Consider the following 13397-nt stretch of genomic DNA (forward strand, 5'->3'; position numbering starts at 1 on the left):
CTTCGAAGGTGTTACAGAAGTCCAAACAACCACTTGCTTAAAATAATAATCTACATAGTGAAACATTATAAAAAAAAGAGAAATGAGAAAAATAACCACAATTTACTCAACTAAGAAGAGCCAACATTGAAGAACCAAAATAACTAACTACCGACACCGTTATCAATAACAACAAACAAGGCCATGCAAAGACCGGCAACGCAAGCGCGAGCCCTCTGGCATTGAATGTGTCCTTGGGCGGCGGTATCACTTAACATCAGGTGAGCCTCCTGCCCGATTGGGGGCAACTTGTTCTACAAAAATACAACAATTTAATAAAAAAAGGATGCGTGTACTTATGTACGCGCATAAGAAGTTATACTTTTTTGGCATTATTAAAAATAGTTTTTGTTTGCATGCAAATAATTAATTACAATTAAATAATCAAATACTGGAAAAAGAGTCATTATAGTCAATAAAGTTCAGTTCACATTTGAAAAGTTAAATAAATATTTATTATTATTCTCTTACATTAAGTGTAACATAAATTCTATTGTTATTCGAATGTTGTTTTTAAATTATGTCCAATGCCGTAGCATCTTCCGTGGGCAACTTCATTCTGTTAATTTTGTGTCACGGTGCGCGCGCATCGTAAATATCACTCTCATCAATTTTTCATAACGCGCCAAAAGAAGTATAACTTCAAAAATACCATCCTACCACCTCAGCTAGACACCAAAGAGGAACTCTTCTTCCTTCAAATTCCAAAGTAATATCTCTCAAAACAGACAATCATCATATTATACATATTATATATATTGCTATACACTCACTCCGAGAATGGAAGTAAACCTTACAATGCTTACAATTTATTAATTATGTTACTTAAGGAAAACAAAATACAATATTTATCGTGACAAGCACTTATTGGCAAACAACAAACACGTAGAGAAAATAAATCGAATTATAAAAGATAAAGAAAAATTAATTTTAAAGTGTGCAGGAAACTAGTTTCCCGAACTATGGATAATGGATATCCAGACCAAGCTTGCTTATCAGAATGCTCAATCTAGATATCGGTGAGTGCTCCAATAATAATAAAAACAAAAATCTTATTGGGATAAAAAACCATCACCGGGGAAGGCCTTTACTTCGTACTTCGCTCACTCCGGTGAGCTTCCGTCCTGCCCTTCAGGCGATTGACCATCCCGCGACGGCCTTAGCCGAGGTTCGAGTCTCACAGGAGACGCCCTTGCCCTAGTCGCGGGAAACACGCCCATTCAGGCCGAGCTACGCTCGCCAAAACAGCCCGAGCTGAGCTGTAAAGGCCCTTAAAGCTAACAAAGATTCCATTATGATCCTGAATCTTAAATATCTTATTTAAGTGCGCTAGCCTGGTTTCATATGTTGGCTCTTTCGCCTTACAGATAAGTTCTACTCAAATAAAATATTACTCTAGATGATGATTTCTTTAAAATTATGCTATAGTATAGAAAATCTTACGTTAAAACTCATCAGCAGCAGCAGGGTACAGCAAATCCACGACATCTTTGACGAACCCGTTCGCACAAAGCCTGTTTTATTCAAATTTTATCAATTACTTATCATATTTAGTAATTGATTTCATAATTTCCGCGTACTTCAACGCAATGTGTGTTGCGTGCAATCTGCCTATTATTTCGTAATTGACAATGCGAAAAATTATAAAGTCTGAATTTTTCGCATAAATAGTAAGTGCCTACGAACGTTTATGCAAGCTGGTGAGTGTTCAGAGTTGTTCGGTCCTACCAGAAGCTGAGTTTCATCATCAGACGTCAAGGCAGAATACAAAATACGATCCGTATTACCTCAACATCAGTTCCACAACTGAGCGTTTCTTAAGGCAGTTTCTGCCGGAATCTGATGCTCCGCCGGTAAGAAAACGACGACCGGGGCAGCGACGGCATGCTTTCGCACGTCTGCCCTAAGTTAAGATGCTGAAGATTTGTTCGTGGGAGGAGTCACGTTGGTATCAGCTGGCTCAGCTGTTACCTGCCTCCGCCCTTTGGCGAGCTGAAGGCATCCGTCAGGTTTTAGTGGGTGTTGATATTATGTCTGAGCCCCACATAATCCCTGCTGGAGTAAAACTCAGCAGGGATATGAGTAAAAGCATTTCCTGACTTTTAAAAAAAAAAAGTTTCTGCCGGACACTGTGATGTGGAACCAGCTGCCCACTGAAGTATTTCCGAACCAATTCGACTTAGGGTCCTTCAAGAAAAGAGCTAACCAGAGCAGTTTCAACTAATCGCGCTTGCGAGCCTTCTGGCAGTGCGAGTGTCCATGGGCGGCGGTATCACTTTACACCAGATGAGCCTCTTGCCCGTCTGCCTCCTGTAACATAAAAAAGAAGTAAGCACATTTTCAAAACATATACTGAAAAAGGGTTCCAAATAACAGTAGAATTCCCCCCGTGAGGCCAACTTTGGGAAACACTGCTTTAGGAGGTTTGCCCTTAAATTGAGGGACATGGAGTTTACTTAATATTTTTTCAATTTTTCTTTTGTCGCCTTGATAAATGGAGTATCACAAAAATAACCTATCAGCAATCGTATATATGTATTTGGCACACATAGGAAATGTTTAAATAAATCTATCAACAGTGTGGGTGTGTGTTTATGTTTGAGTTTGTAACAGATTTGAATAAAATCAATTCTAAAGATTAATTTTTAAACAATGAAAACAAACATGTCGATTATTTTACATTGAATCTGAAACAAAATTTAATCATTGTTTACACATTGTTTCACATCCACACTCTCGACGATACGCTTTTTGTTGGTTGGGTTAGGGAGCGTTCAAGTATTACGTTCTCGGAGATTATTGCCCCCCCCCCCCCCCTTCCATGTTACGCGCCGTAAATTTTTCTGTACCCAAGTATAGTAAAACGATTCGTGACCACCTAGTGACTCTTTATACCTAAAAGTTACCATTATGTCATGTAAAGTAATGGAAAGTCGAAAATAATATTAACAATAACGCGTAATTCTATCTCCGCCCCGCATCGTAACGTTTTACAAGAGGAAAACCCCCCCATTACAAAAAAATCATACGTTTATGTACTATTATTTTTGACGGCTTTGCTTACTTTTGCTGGCAAGATGAAGGGGGGGGGGGGGATAAATTGCTGTAAATCTTATGTAATGCTTACGTAATAATTAAACGACCCCTAATCTAATACAACCGATGACCCCAGAGCTGAAGGAATAAGTATTATACAGCGAGGATTTTGGTTATATTATATTTGTCGCAGCCAACTAACTTAATTAGACGTTCTCTACTAGCTTCTCTAAACAGTGCCGTTTAACTACCGGCCTATAAGATACTAAAATATGTTGAGTTCATTAAATAAATTATTCTTTGTACTTATTGCGAATTTATTTCGTGAGAACGTTTCTGAGAAACAGATAACAATAACATTGTGATTGCGATAACCCAAGTTAAAACTCTTAAAATATTCTTAAGATCCACTTCCTCTAAAGGCCGATTTACATTATCTTAGTGTTTAGGAGAGTGCTTTAGTACAACTTGAAAGGCAAGTTCTTTAGCCTAGCGTTTACTAAAGCAAGTAGCGTTTACATGTTTCAACTAAAGTACTATCCTAAAGCACTCTCCTAAACACTAAGATAATGTAAATCGGCCTTTAAACTTATAGGTATTACAACTTAATAAACCTGGTACATAAAAATAATTATAACCCGCTTATCGACATGTTTGTTTTAAACTCTATTTAAATATATATAATAGATGAGGTCTTAAAATAATTAAAAAGTTGAAAAAAAAAAGTTTTTATGGCCAGACTATTTACAAATGACCATGAAACACAGAAATCTGAAACCCAGAGCCAAGAGGTTGTAGCGCCACTGGCTTTTTTATTGACGTGAGAACGTCTTATAATTTGATGGAGCCGGCTGCACGCACGAAAAAACATGACTCATGCGGCGTTACCTCGCTCTGAGGCGTTCTATTTAAATTTGACATAATTGTATTTATGCGTACAAATAAATGTAACTTGATCAATTCAATTGTGATTTCCATTTACCTCCTCTATATCCATACAAAATATATATCAAACAAATAAATTTAAAATTTTCCTTATATTATAAGTATTTTCTTATGACGTTGTCACGTTCAACGATCGTCAGTAAACCGACTTTACAGACAACCGATTTTTTGTTTAAATTATTATATATAAATGGCGCCGTTTACGAAAAGTCCAGATAAATGGAAGACAACAATACACAGTGTTTACATATGTATTATATTCACAAGTGTTTTAAACAATGCCATAAATGCGTCATATTTCTGGCTAAAATATCTTAAAGCCGGTTACGGACTAGGTAACAAAAAAGTACAGCAAAGGAAGAAGCCGCACTTCATTCGGGACAATATCCTTACTGTACCTAGTATATACTGGAAGCATGTGAATTTATTCGTAAATATCCTAATATGTATATCTAATATATAAAATTCTCGTGTCACAGTTTTCGTTGCCATACTCCTCCGAAACGTCGCGACCGATTCTTATGATTTTTTTTTAATATTCTTTTTTTATTAGGTCTGAGAATCCGCTACTATCTATTTTTCAAACCCCTAAATGTTAAGGTCTACGATCAACCCCTATCTTAATATATATATTTCTTGTGTGCGTGTGTATGTGACTGAACTCCTCCTAAACGACTGGACCGATTTTGATGAAATTTTTTGTGTATGTTCAAGGGGATCTGGGAATGGTTTAGATTCACAAATCAGCCCGGCAGGTGGCGCTGCAGTCGGTACTTTCATACTTTAATATCCTAATAGCTTGAAATATCGTGCAGGACAACGTCTGTGGGCTCCACTATTTTTTTATAAAAAGGGAAGATACAAAACCCCTTTACTCACTAAGACCTCGTAAAAACCAACTGATTCCACCTACATCTAGACTAAAATTACATCAATCAGGACCATTGACATCCTCCATAAAAATATATAACAAATTACCTGAAAATTTGAAGAATGAAACAAATAACTTGAGGTTTACCAAATTTCTATATAAGAAATTTTATTTCTTTATTAAAGTTAAGTTTATTAATAACGTTAAGTACCTTTTCGCAACGTGAAACCAAAGCAAATATACCAAATAAATAATGTATCTTATAAGAATAAAAATGTATAAGAATAGAATTAACTATAAAAGCATTGCTGTGCCTAACCAAGGCCCTTATTGTAATAAATTAAAACGTGTAAAATATGAACATAAGGAATGCAATAAAGATTTGAGTTTGAGGATAGGTCCTAGCCCATCTTCCCTAGACAGTATGATATGGGTTGATTTAAGCGGTTAAATAGGCAACACCTGGACAGGCCCTCGAATAGGCCACATCTCACTTAAAATCATCTGGGATTGCAGGCAAATGTCTGTCCAGTTCTGTACTAAAAATCTCCGCTTCCTCCACTCTTATAGTGCTCCCCAAATATGCTTTTGATCTCCCCTTTTTCTAGTACATTATGAATCTGCTCTACCAGCCCCAACATCTTCCCATTGCATATTCTTATTCCAATCCATTCTGTCTATGGACGTGCGAGGTTGACAATTCGTTGTGTTTTCTTAATACGTAGCTTGTAATTAATAAAATACAAGATTGAGAAGCTTATAGTTTTTAAAAATAAAGTCAGATTTTTTAGTTATCTAATCTCATGAGTATCTCATGAGTTGTTTTTAAATAGATTTCAAATAAAAATGTCTTTAACATTATTTTTTGTTTTAGAATTTTTCTAGTTACTGTCGGACGGCGTTATTTTACCTTACCTATTGTCGTGAAGTGAAGTGGTAAGTTTTTTTATAGAATAGGGAGGGGGCAATTAGTTAGGAGGCTCATCTGATGATAAGTGATCATCAGAGGGCGCGCAATTTGCCTTTTAAATATTGGTACGCTCTTTTGAAGGACCATATGTTGTATATTAGGTTCGGAAGTAGGCATTGTACTTTTCAATAATTATTTAAAATTCAATTTTAAATCATTTTTATCGGTGTAAACTTTATTTCCATAACAATTTGATATTTAGATTACACTGATCTTCTACGTTTATTTTAATGCCACAATTATATATACAAAACATCAATTAAATTATATTTAATGTTGTAAAACAATAATTTATTAATTAAAACAATAAAATTAAATTACTCTTCCTCATGTTCCTCACGAGACCCCAATGACTCACCATCTTCTGCACTATCGGGGATAACATTTTTCAATTTCCCAGCCTTCTTTGGTTCTCTTACATGTCTAATAGTTTCTATCTCCTCTGACATTTCTATTTCCGGTCCATCATCACTGAGCGGATATTTCTTGCAATATCCACTTGTGTTTTTAGAACATTTACAGTCACATGATCTACAATTACAACTATTTTTCTCTGTTAATAAATTGAGAATGATTGGAAGAAGTGTTTTAAGACTTGACGATTGAGAACCATGATCGGCTATAACTGTATTGACTGGATAACTTGGGTATGGTGGTATCATTGGGACGTACTGAGGGTATGAGAGAGCTCCGTTTTGGAAACCATCATACCCGTATAATGGTCTCGCGGGAGATGGTGGAAATTGTGGCGTTTCCATGACCATGGCTGGTTCCAAGTAATTCTGCATTGGTGGATTGTAATGTTGGGTTGGTTGAGCAGGTCGTTGTTGAATAGCAAACTGGGGCTGTTGATAATATTGTGTAGGTCGGGAGACCTGAGAGACATAATTTGGAACGGCTTGCTGTGGTACATCTATAGATCCTGGAGCGGCTCCAGCGCGATTGAATGTTACTGGAAAAGCTGGTGTGTTCTGGTTAACAGTCTGTGGTACAGACTGTAATTGCGTCATGGGTTGCATAGATTCGAAGTTCTCCGGCTGGTTTTGCGAGTTAAGCAACTGCTGAAGTTTCGGTTTTCCATCATTATTTGGATAAATGGATTTATTCGTCTGCAAACCAGATACGCCGGGCTGTTTCTTGAAGTTTTGGTGATTGAAAAAGTTCTGTTGTCCATAGCAGATCTGGAAAAAAAATATTGTTTTTTAATAGTTTCCCACAACCAACCCTGAGGTATTGGGTTCGATCCCCAGCTGTGCACCAATGGACTTTTTAGTGCGCATTTAACATTCGCTCGAACGATGAAGGAAAACATAGTAAGGAAACTGGCTTGCCTTAGACCCAAAGTTTTGCATGGGTCGGGCACAGGAGGCTAATCTATTTGCCTATTAAATTGACACATACAGAAATCTGAGGCCCAGACCTAAAAAATAGGTTGTAGAAACACTGATTTATTTTTTAAATTTAATTTAAAAACGCATGTTCCGAATTAAGTGTTTAGTTTACACAATTGTTAAATCAGGTTTGATTCCCGTAATAATTATTTGTTTAATTATATAAAATAAATCTGTTTTAATTATTAGTATTATTACTATGTAGGTTACAAAAATACTGTATATTTGATTGTTAGTATTATCTAACAATTTATTATATGAAAAATATGTGTATAAAACACCAATACTTACATATGTGTGTAGATATATAAGAAACGACGTTAAAAATATGGCCGACGCCATGGTTAAGAGAAATGAAATGCGCATGATATGATCAGTACTAAGTGATATATATTATGTATGCGTTATTATGTAATTGATGAGTTATCTTATGTTGCATTTTAATTTTTTATCACGTTCTTGATAAAGATAAATGTAATGATAGCAAAATTTATCTAATAGATATTACAAAATCAATATTATGCATTTGAAAGCTTGCTAGAAAAATATTGTGAGGAAATCGTACATAGTATTACAATTAATTTTATCTTATATATAAAATTCCCCTGTCACAATGTTCGTTCCCATACTCCTCCGAAACGGCTCGACCGATTCTTATGGTATGCTTTATACAAATTCAGTAAGTCTGAGAATCGGCTACTATCTTTCAAATACCATGAGGGGTTCACAACAAAAAATTTTTTTTCATAGCATACAAAAATACATACAACCCCTAATTTTCACCCCTCTACGATCAACACCTATTTTTTATTATTGTAGATAGTTATTTTTATTGAATTAAAATATGTTTCCCAGAAATAATTCACATGGCAAGTCATAATCTAGGTTATTTATCTGTACTACTAAACAGCTGGTTTTTAGTCAAACGATCTGGGTTCGATTCCCAGTCTGATCCGTCCGAATCATTTTTCGTTTGCATTACAGGACAATGTATGTCGTGTCTGCTATTTCTTTATAAATGCTTGCCAACGCTCACACTGATTCATTGGTACACGAAAACCAAAACACAAGATTTAATGTGACGTGCTTATAGGCAAACAAAAATAATAAATTATAAAAGTATAGTATATATAAAGGTGTATATATATATTATATAACATTTGGTTCTGCACTTCTCGCACGCATCATGTTTCTTTTTTTTTAGTTTTTCTCTTTAACTAGGGTTGCCTGGAAGAGATCGCTTATTAGCGATAAGGCCGCCCGTTGCATCCCTTATAATTTTTTTGTATTGTGTTTCTTTTTTTGCAACGAAGTGTAAATAAATAAATAAAAACTAAACAAAAATTGATTTCAAAGTGTGAGGGAAGCTATGGATATCTAAGAGTTTTTTACGCCGGTTTTTTCTCTCGGCCTACACCCTCTGTCTTCTTTGCCGATGAGTAGAGATGTCTACCGATTGAAATTTAATGACGTGGAATAAGTGATACCTGTATCTTATGTTCCGTAATAAACATACTTTATTTTTAAAAGGGACAAATGCTATGATGGGATACCCGGGGGTATCTCGGGTGCACGAAACTTAAATTTAGTTATACGTTGGGGCAATCAACGTGATTATTAAATATCTTAAAAGCAAACGATATATCGCTTAGAGTTAGATTAGTCCAAAGGGAATGTCTTAAACAAGTGGGGTTTTATTAGTCCTACAACTAACGCCCGAACCCAATAACATATCTCAATCCATAATCCAACATCTGATATAGTAATATTAATCCAAATGTTGTAACAAGTGTGCCAATAACCAATCGACAGATTGTAATAGCCATCTGTAGATACAAGCGATCCATGGGAGGTCGTATCGGTGTCTGTGGATAGACCTTTGTATGAAAATGACAATTGACGAAAGCTCGATTTCAACAGTTAATTATTTTAACAGATTTAAACTTACACCAGTTTTTTAAATAATGAAAAAAAACTGTTTGTTATGTTTTAAACATACACATGTATATTTTAATGTTATTTGTACAGTTTTATTTACTTTATTTGGTTTACATTGATTATTATTATCAAATATGAGTGAAAACTCGGTAAAATGGAAAGACAAAGAGCATTTTATCCGTCGCCAAAATGGATTGTCTTCGTATGGTTTGTTTATTGGGATGCAGATTGGAGATCGATCGACGTTCACGCTCTGATCAACCCAATAATCTGGATTGATTATTGGGTTCGGGCGTAAGTCTGTATTACAATCAGAAACCGAGGTGAGTCAGGAATGCGTACATAAAACGTTGTGTTACTTAATAATACAAAAACATTGCAATATAGATATTTATTTTATTTAATTTTAAGATATCTATGAGCAGCGAACTGTTACTGCCCACGGATTTATTTTGGAATAAATAAATCCTATTATAATGTTGAAAGTGTTTTTGGTATCGTCCAGTTTTAACATTCGTTATTAGATTACGTTTCTAAGTCAAGGGGATGCTTTTAATAATAGTATATTTCCACTATATATATTAATATAAATTAATTTAAAAAATATAAGATTTCTGTATCTGTTTCATGATCTTTTGTCAATTTAATAGGTAAGTAGGTGATCAGCCTTCTGTGGCGTCGACTTTGGGTCTAAGGCAAGCCGGTTTTCTCACGATGTTTTCCTTCACCGTTCGAGCTAAAGTTAAATGCGCACATAGAAAGAAAGTCCATTGGTGCACCGGGGATCGACTATACTATAGGGGGGTAACTCTGACGATTTAGGTAATCGCCACGCTTATAAAATTAAAGCCTGAATAAGCAAAATGTACTTGGCTTGTACACAGAAATACAAAACTCTGTTCTATATAATATATGTTATATCAATATCTAAGTGTTTATTTATGGTTCATAATTATAGAATTTGTTTATTTAAATATGTAATTTTGTTTTGATTGGTGAGTTGGTTAAATAAATACAATATGATTTAAATTATAATAAGATAATCCAAGAACATTTACAAAAATTATAGACTCTCAAAAAGTACTTTTCGTCTCTTCACGGCATAAACACAGTAAAAAGTAAACGTCAAAATTGTTCACAGCCTAAATATATTAATTACAGAAACAATTTATATTTTCAAGTTACAAAGTTTTAGGTAAGATTCAGAGAAGCTTAGAAAATAACTGTCAAAAACTAAACACGTTTGGTAGAAAACGTCAAAATTATTCACAGACCAAATATATTAATTACAGATACAAATTATAAAGAGTAGAACGCACCGCATTCATGGTTACAAGTGTTTTTTAGGTATGATTCGAAGAGTCTAGACTCTAAAGGACGTGCAGAATCTCTCTTCATCCCAGCATAAACACAATATGAAAGAAAGAGACGTAAGAGTACTTCAGTTAAAACAAGACACTTATGTATTTCCTTCCTTTCTAAGAACTTCAATTAGTTGGTGGTTTCTTCAGACTCGGCAACTAATACAGGATTGTATTTGAGATCAAAACTTTTGGAATCCTCTTGGGAAGTTTCCTCATAGCTCCCAGCTTTGTCCTCTCTATCCCTCGACCTGATGATGGGTGAGGTCGTGAATGGTACAGGATATGGTATGGGTATGGTCTTCCTCTGTCTGTTACAATTGTTCATGTTCGAATTCCTTTGTCTGGCAAGTAGTAGGACAGTTAATATGAGACCGAGGTCGTCATCAGTGCGTGCTGGCATCACGCCAGGATGGAATTGACATGGTACTTCCTGAAAGCGAAATGGGTTAATATTCTTAAATTGTAAAGCTGCTTTGACCTTTTTTTCAAGAACATTTATAAATCTCAAACAGTTTTTGGTCCTTGGATTTGTCTTTTAAATGTAGTTGTTAGACCATTAGGTGACCATATGGATGCGATTTAGTCACATATATAATATATATATTTTAGTTAATAATTAGAAGCGCAAATTAGGTAGCAATCATCGCACACTTGAAGCCAGTATGAGCCCTTTAGTTTTTCCCACACTCATAAATATATAACATTCTCGTTTCCGATAATTACCTATACAATTATATTCTTTATGTACAGAAGTGTCACTTAGATTTAAACCGGTTTTAACAGGTTTTGTCGATCTATCTCAACCACACTACCCGCAATTTTATATTAGTTACTAGCAAACGTTGTTTTGCCATGTATATTATTTCTAGGAAACATTTTTTTAGTTCAATAAAAATAACTATTTACTATAATAAAAAATAGGGGTTGATCGTAGAGGTGTATCAATTAAGAGTTAAATGTATTTTTGTATGCTGTATCATAAAAAATAAAAACAAAAAGTTTTGTTTAAAAAATAAAAAAACAATTGTTTGGGGTGGACACTTTATCACTTAGGGGTTTAAGATATAGTAGCTGATTATCAGACTTACTGAATCTGCATAAAAAATTTCATAAGAATCGGTCGAGCCGTTACGGAGGAGTATGGGAACGAACATTGTGACACGAGAATTTTATATTTAGTTATAAGCTGATGTAAACGAATAGATAGTTGACACTTAGCTTCATTTAGAGTTTAATTGATTTGAACATCATTGAGTTTTTTAATTTTGCCTACTCAGAGTATTTTCCTCCATCTCTTCTTACCTGAAAGAGTGTCAGGCCAAAGACCAATAGGGAATACCAGATGAAAATTTCCATAACTTGCAAATATTTGCGTATTACAGTCGTACTATTAATGTCGAATCGCGAGGCTAGGTTTTATTCTTACTCAGTTGCGTCAAATAGATCTATTACGCATTTCGCACGTGACTCTAGCTATTGTTTTCGCCAAATGCTCACTAGATGGCGCTGCGTTTTGATTAGATGTTTCTCTTATCGGCACGGCCACCCTTTTCTCGAAGTAGTTTAGGCCATGTTGTAGACTAAATTAGAAGCTCCGAAACTACTGGACCGATTTCAAAAATTCTTTCACCGTTGGCAAGCTACACTATTCCCGAGTGACATAGGCTATGTTTCATTTTCAAAAAAATTAGGGATGCTTACTAAAACTTGAATAATCTAACCCAAGGTGTAAAAAAATAAACAAAAAACTTCCTTCAATCGCGTGCGCTGCGAAAACTATGTATGATAGAACAAAATGATTTATTTCTATTTTTCAGGACACATCACTATCTATAAAAAATGTCGCGACAGCATGTCTCTATCTCTTATAGTTACGTCACAATAAGCGTCCTTTCATAATTTTTTTTATTAAAATACCACCGCTAGAAAAGGCTCTTTATTCGTACCTAGGTATTGATCCTTATCAAAATAAATACCAACGTTTCACATAAGCTACAATTTAATGGCATAACCACCAAAAAAGCATGGTGGATTGGTGTTCTCCAGCCGTTTCTCTTGAATAGTTTACTACTACTATGTAATATAACAAAAATCTTAGCCACAGCAACGCTTGGCCGAGTATACTAGTATATAATAAATCAATGGCGCTACAACCTTTTTCTGTTCAAAACTTCTGTATCTGTTTCATGATCATTTGTCAATCTAATAGACAAGTATCTGCATCCTGTGCCTGATGCACGCCCTCGACTTTTTGGGTGTAAGGCAAGCCGGTTTTCTTACGATTTTTTCCTTCACCTTTCAAGCGAATGTTAAATGCGCACATAGAAAAGAACAGAAAGTCCATTGGTGCACAGCCAATCTACGACCTCAGGAATGAGAGTCGCACGCTGAAGCCACTAGGCCAACACTCAACACACAGCGATTGTGTATGTCACCGTAAAATTGTAAACACCACGATTGTAATCTAACGGTGTTTTAAAATTTTATTTATATATGGTGGCGCGGGGCATATTCCGTTCAACCAATCAGCGCGCGAGGTGCGATCCGTTTCACAATTTCACTTCGATAGATTACAATCTACCGAATAATAATACGTTAAATTGTAAGCAGTACGCTGAGGTTCACAATCATTCGACAGGTATAATCTCGCGAGATAGATTACAATCTAACGGTGTTTACAATTTTACGTTAACATATACACACGGTATAATCTTAGCTTAAATTTGTCACATACTCACTGACTGATCATCAAAACTCTAAGGCACTTCTATCAGGCAGAAGCTTCAGATTTAGAAAATTATTGTAAAAGGAGAAACTAAAACATTAAATCCGTTTATTTAAAA

At 35.1% G+C, this 13397-nt stretch overlaps 1 protein-coding gene and 1 long non-coding RNA gene across 2 annotated transcripts in view; one reads left to right on the forward strand and one right to left on the reverse strand.

The window, feature by feature from the left end:
- LOC125061745 overlaps positions 1-13397 on the forward strand; it is a 102756-nt gene that overhangs the window by 39277 nt on the left and 50082 nt on the right. The window lies entirely within an intron of this gene.
- On the reverse strand, positions 6115-7636 carry LOC125061747. The gene is made up of 2 exons (XR_007119074.1): positions 7544-7636; positions 6115-7042 (listed from the first exon to the last, which is right to left on the reverse strand). It is a non-coding gene; the product is annotated as an uncharacterized LOC125061747 (long non-coding RNA).

Source organism: Pieris napi, chromosome 24 (genome assembly GCF_905475465.1).
Source record: "Pieris napi chromosome 24, ilPieNapi1.2, whole genome shotgun sequence".
In the NCBI taxonomy this organism is placed as follows: domain Eukaryota; kingdom Metazoa; phylum Arthropoda; class Insecta; order Lepidoptera; family Pieridae; genus Pieris; species Pieris napi.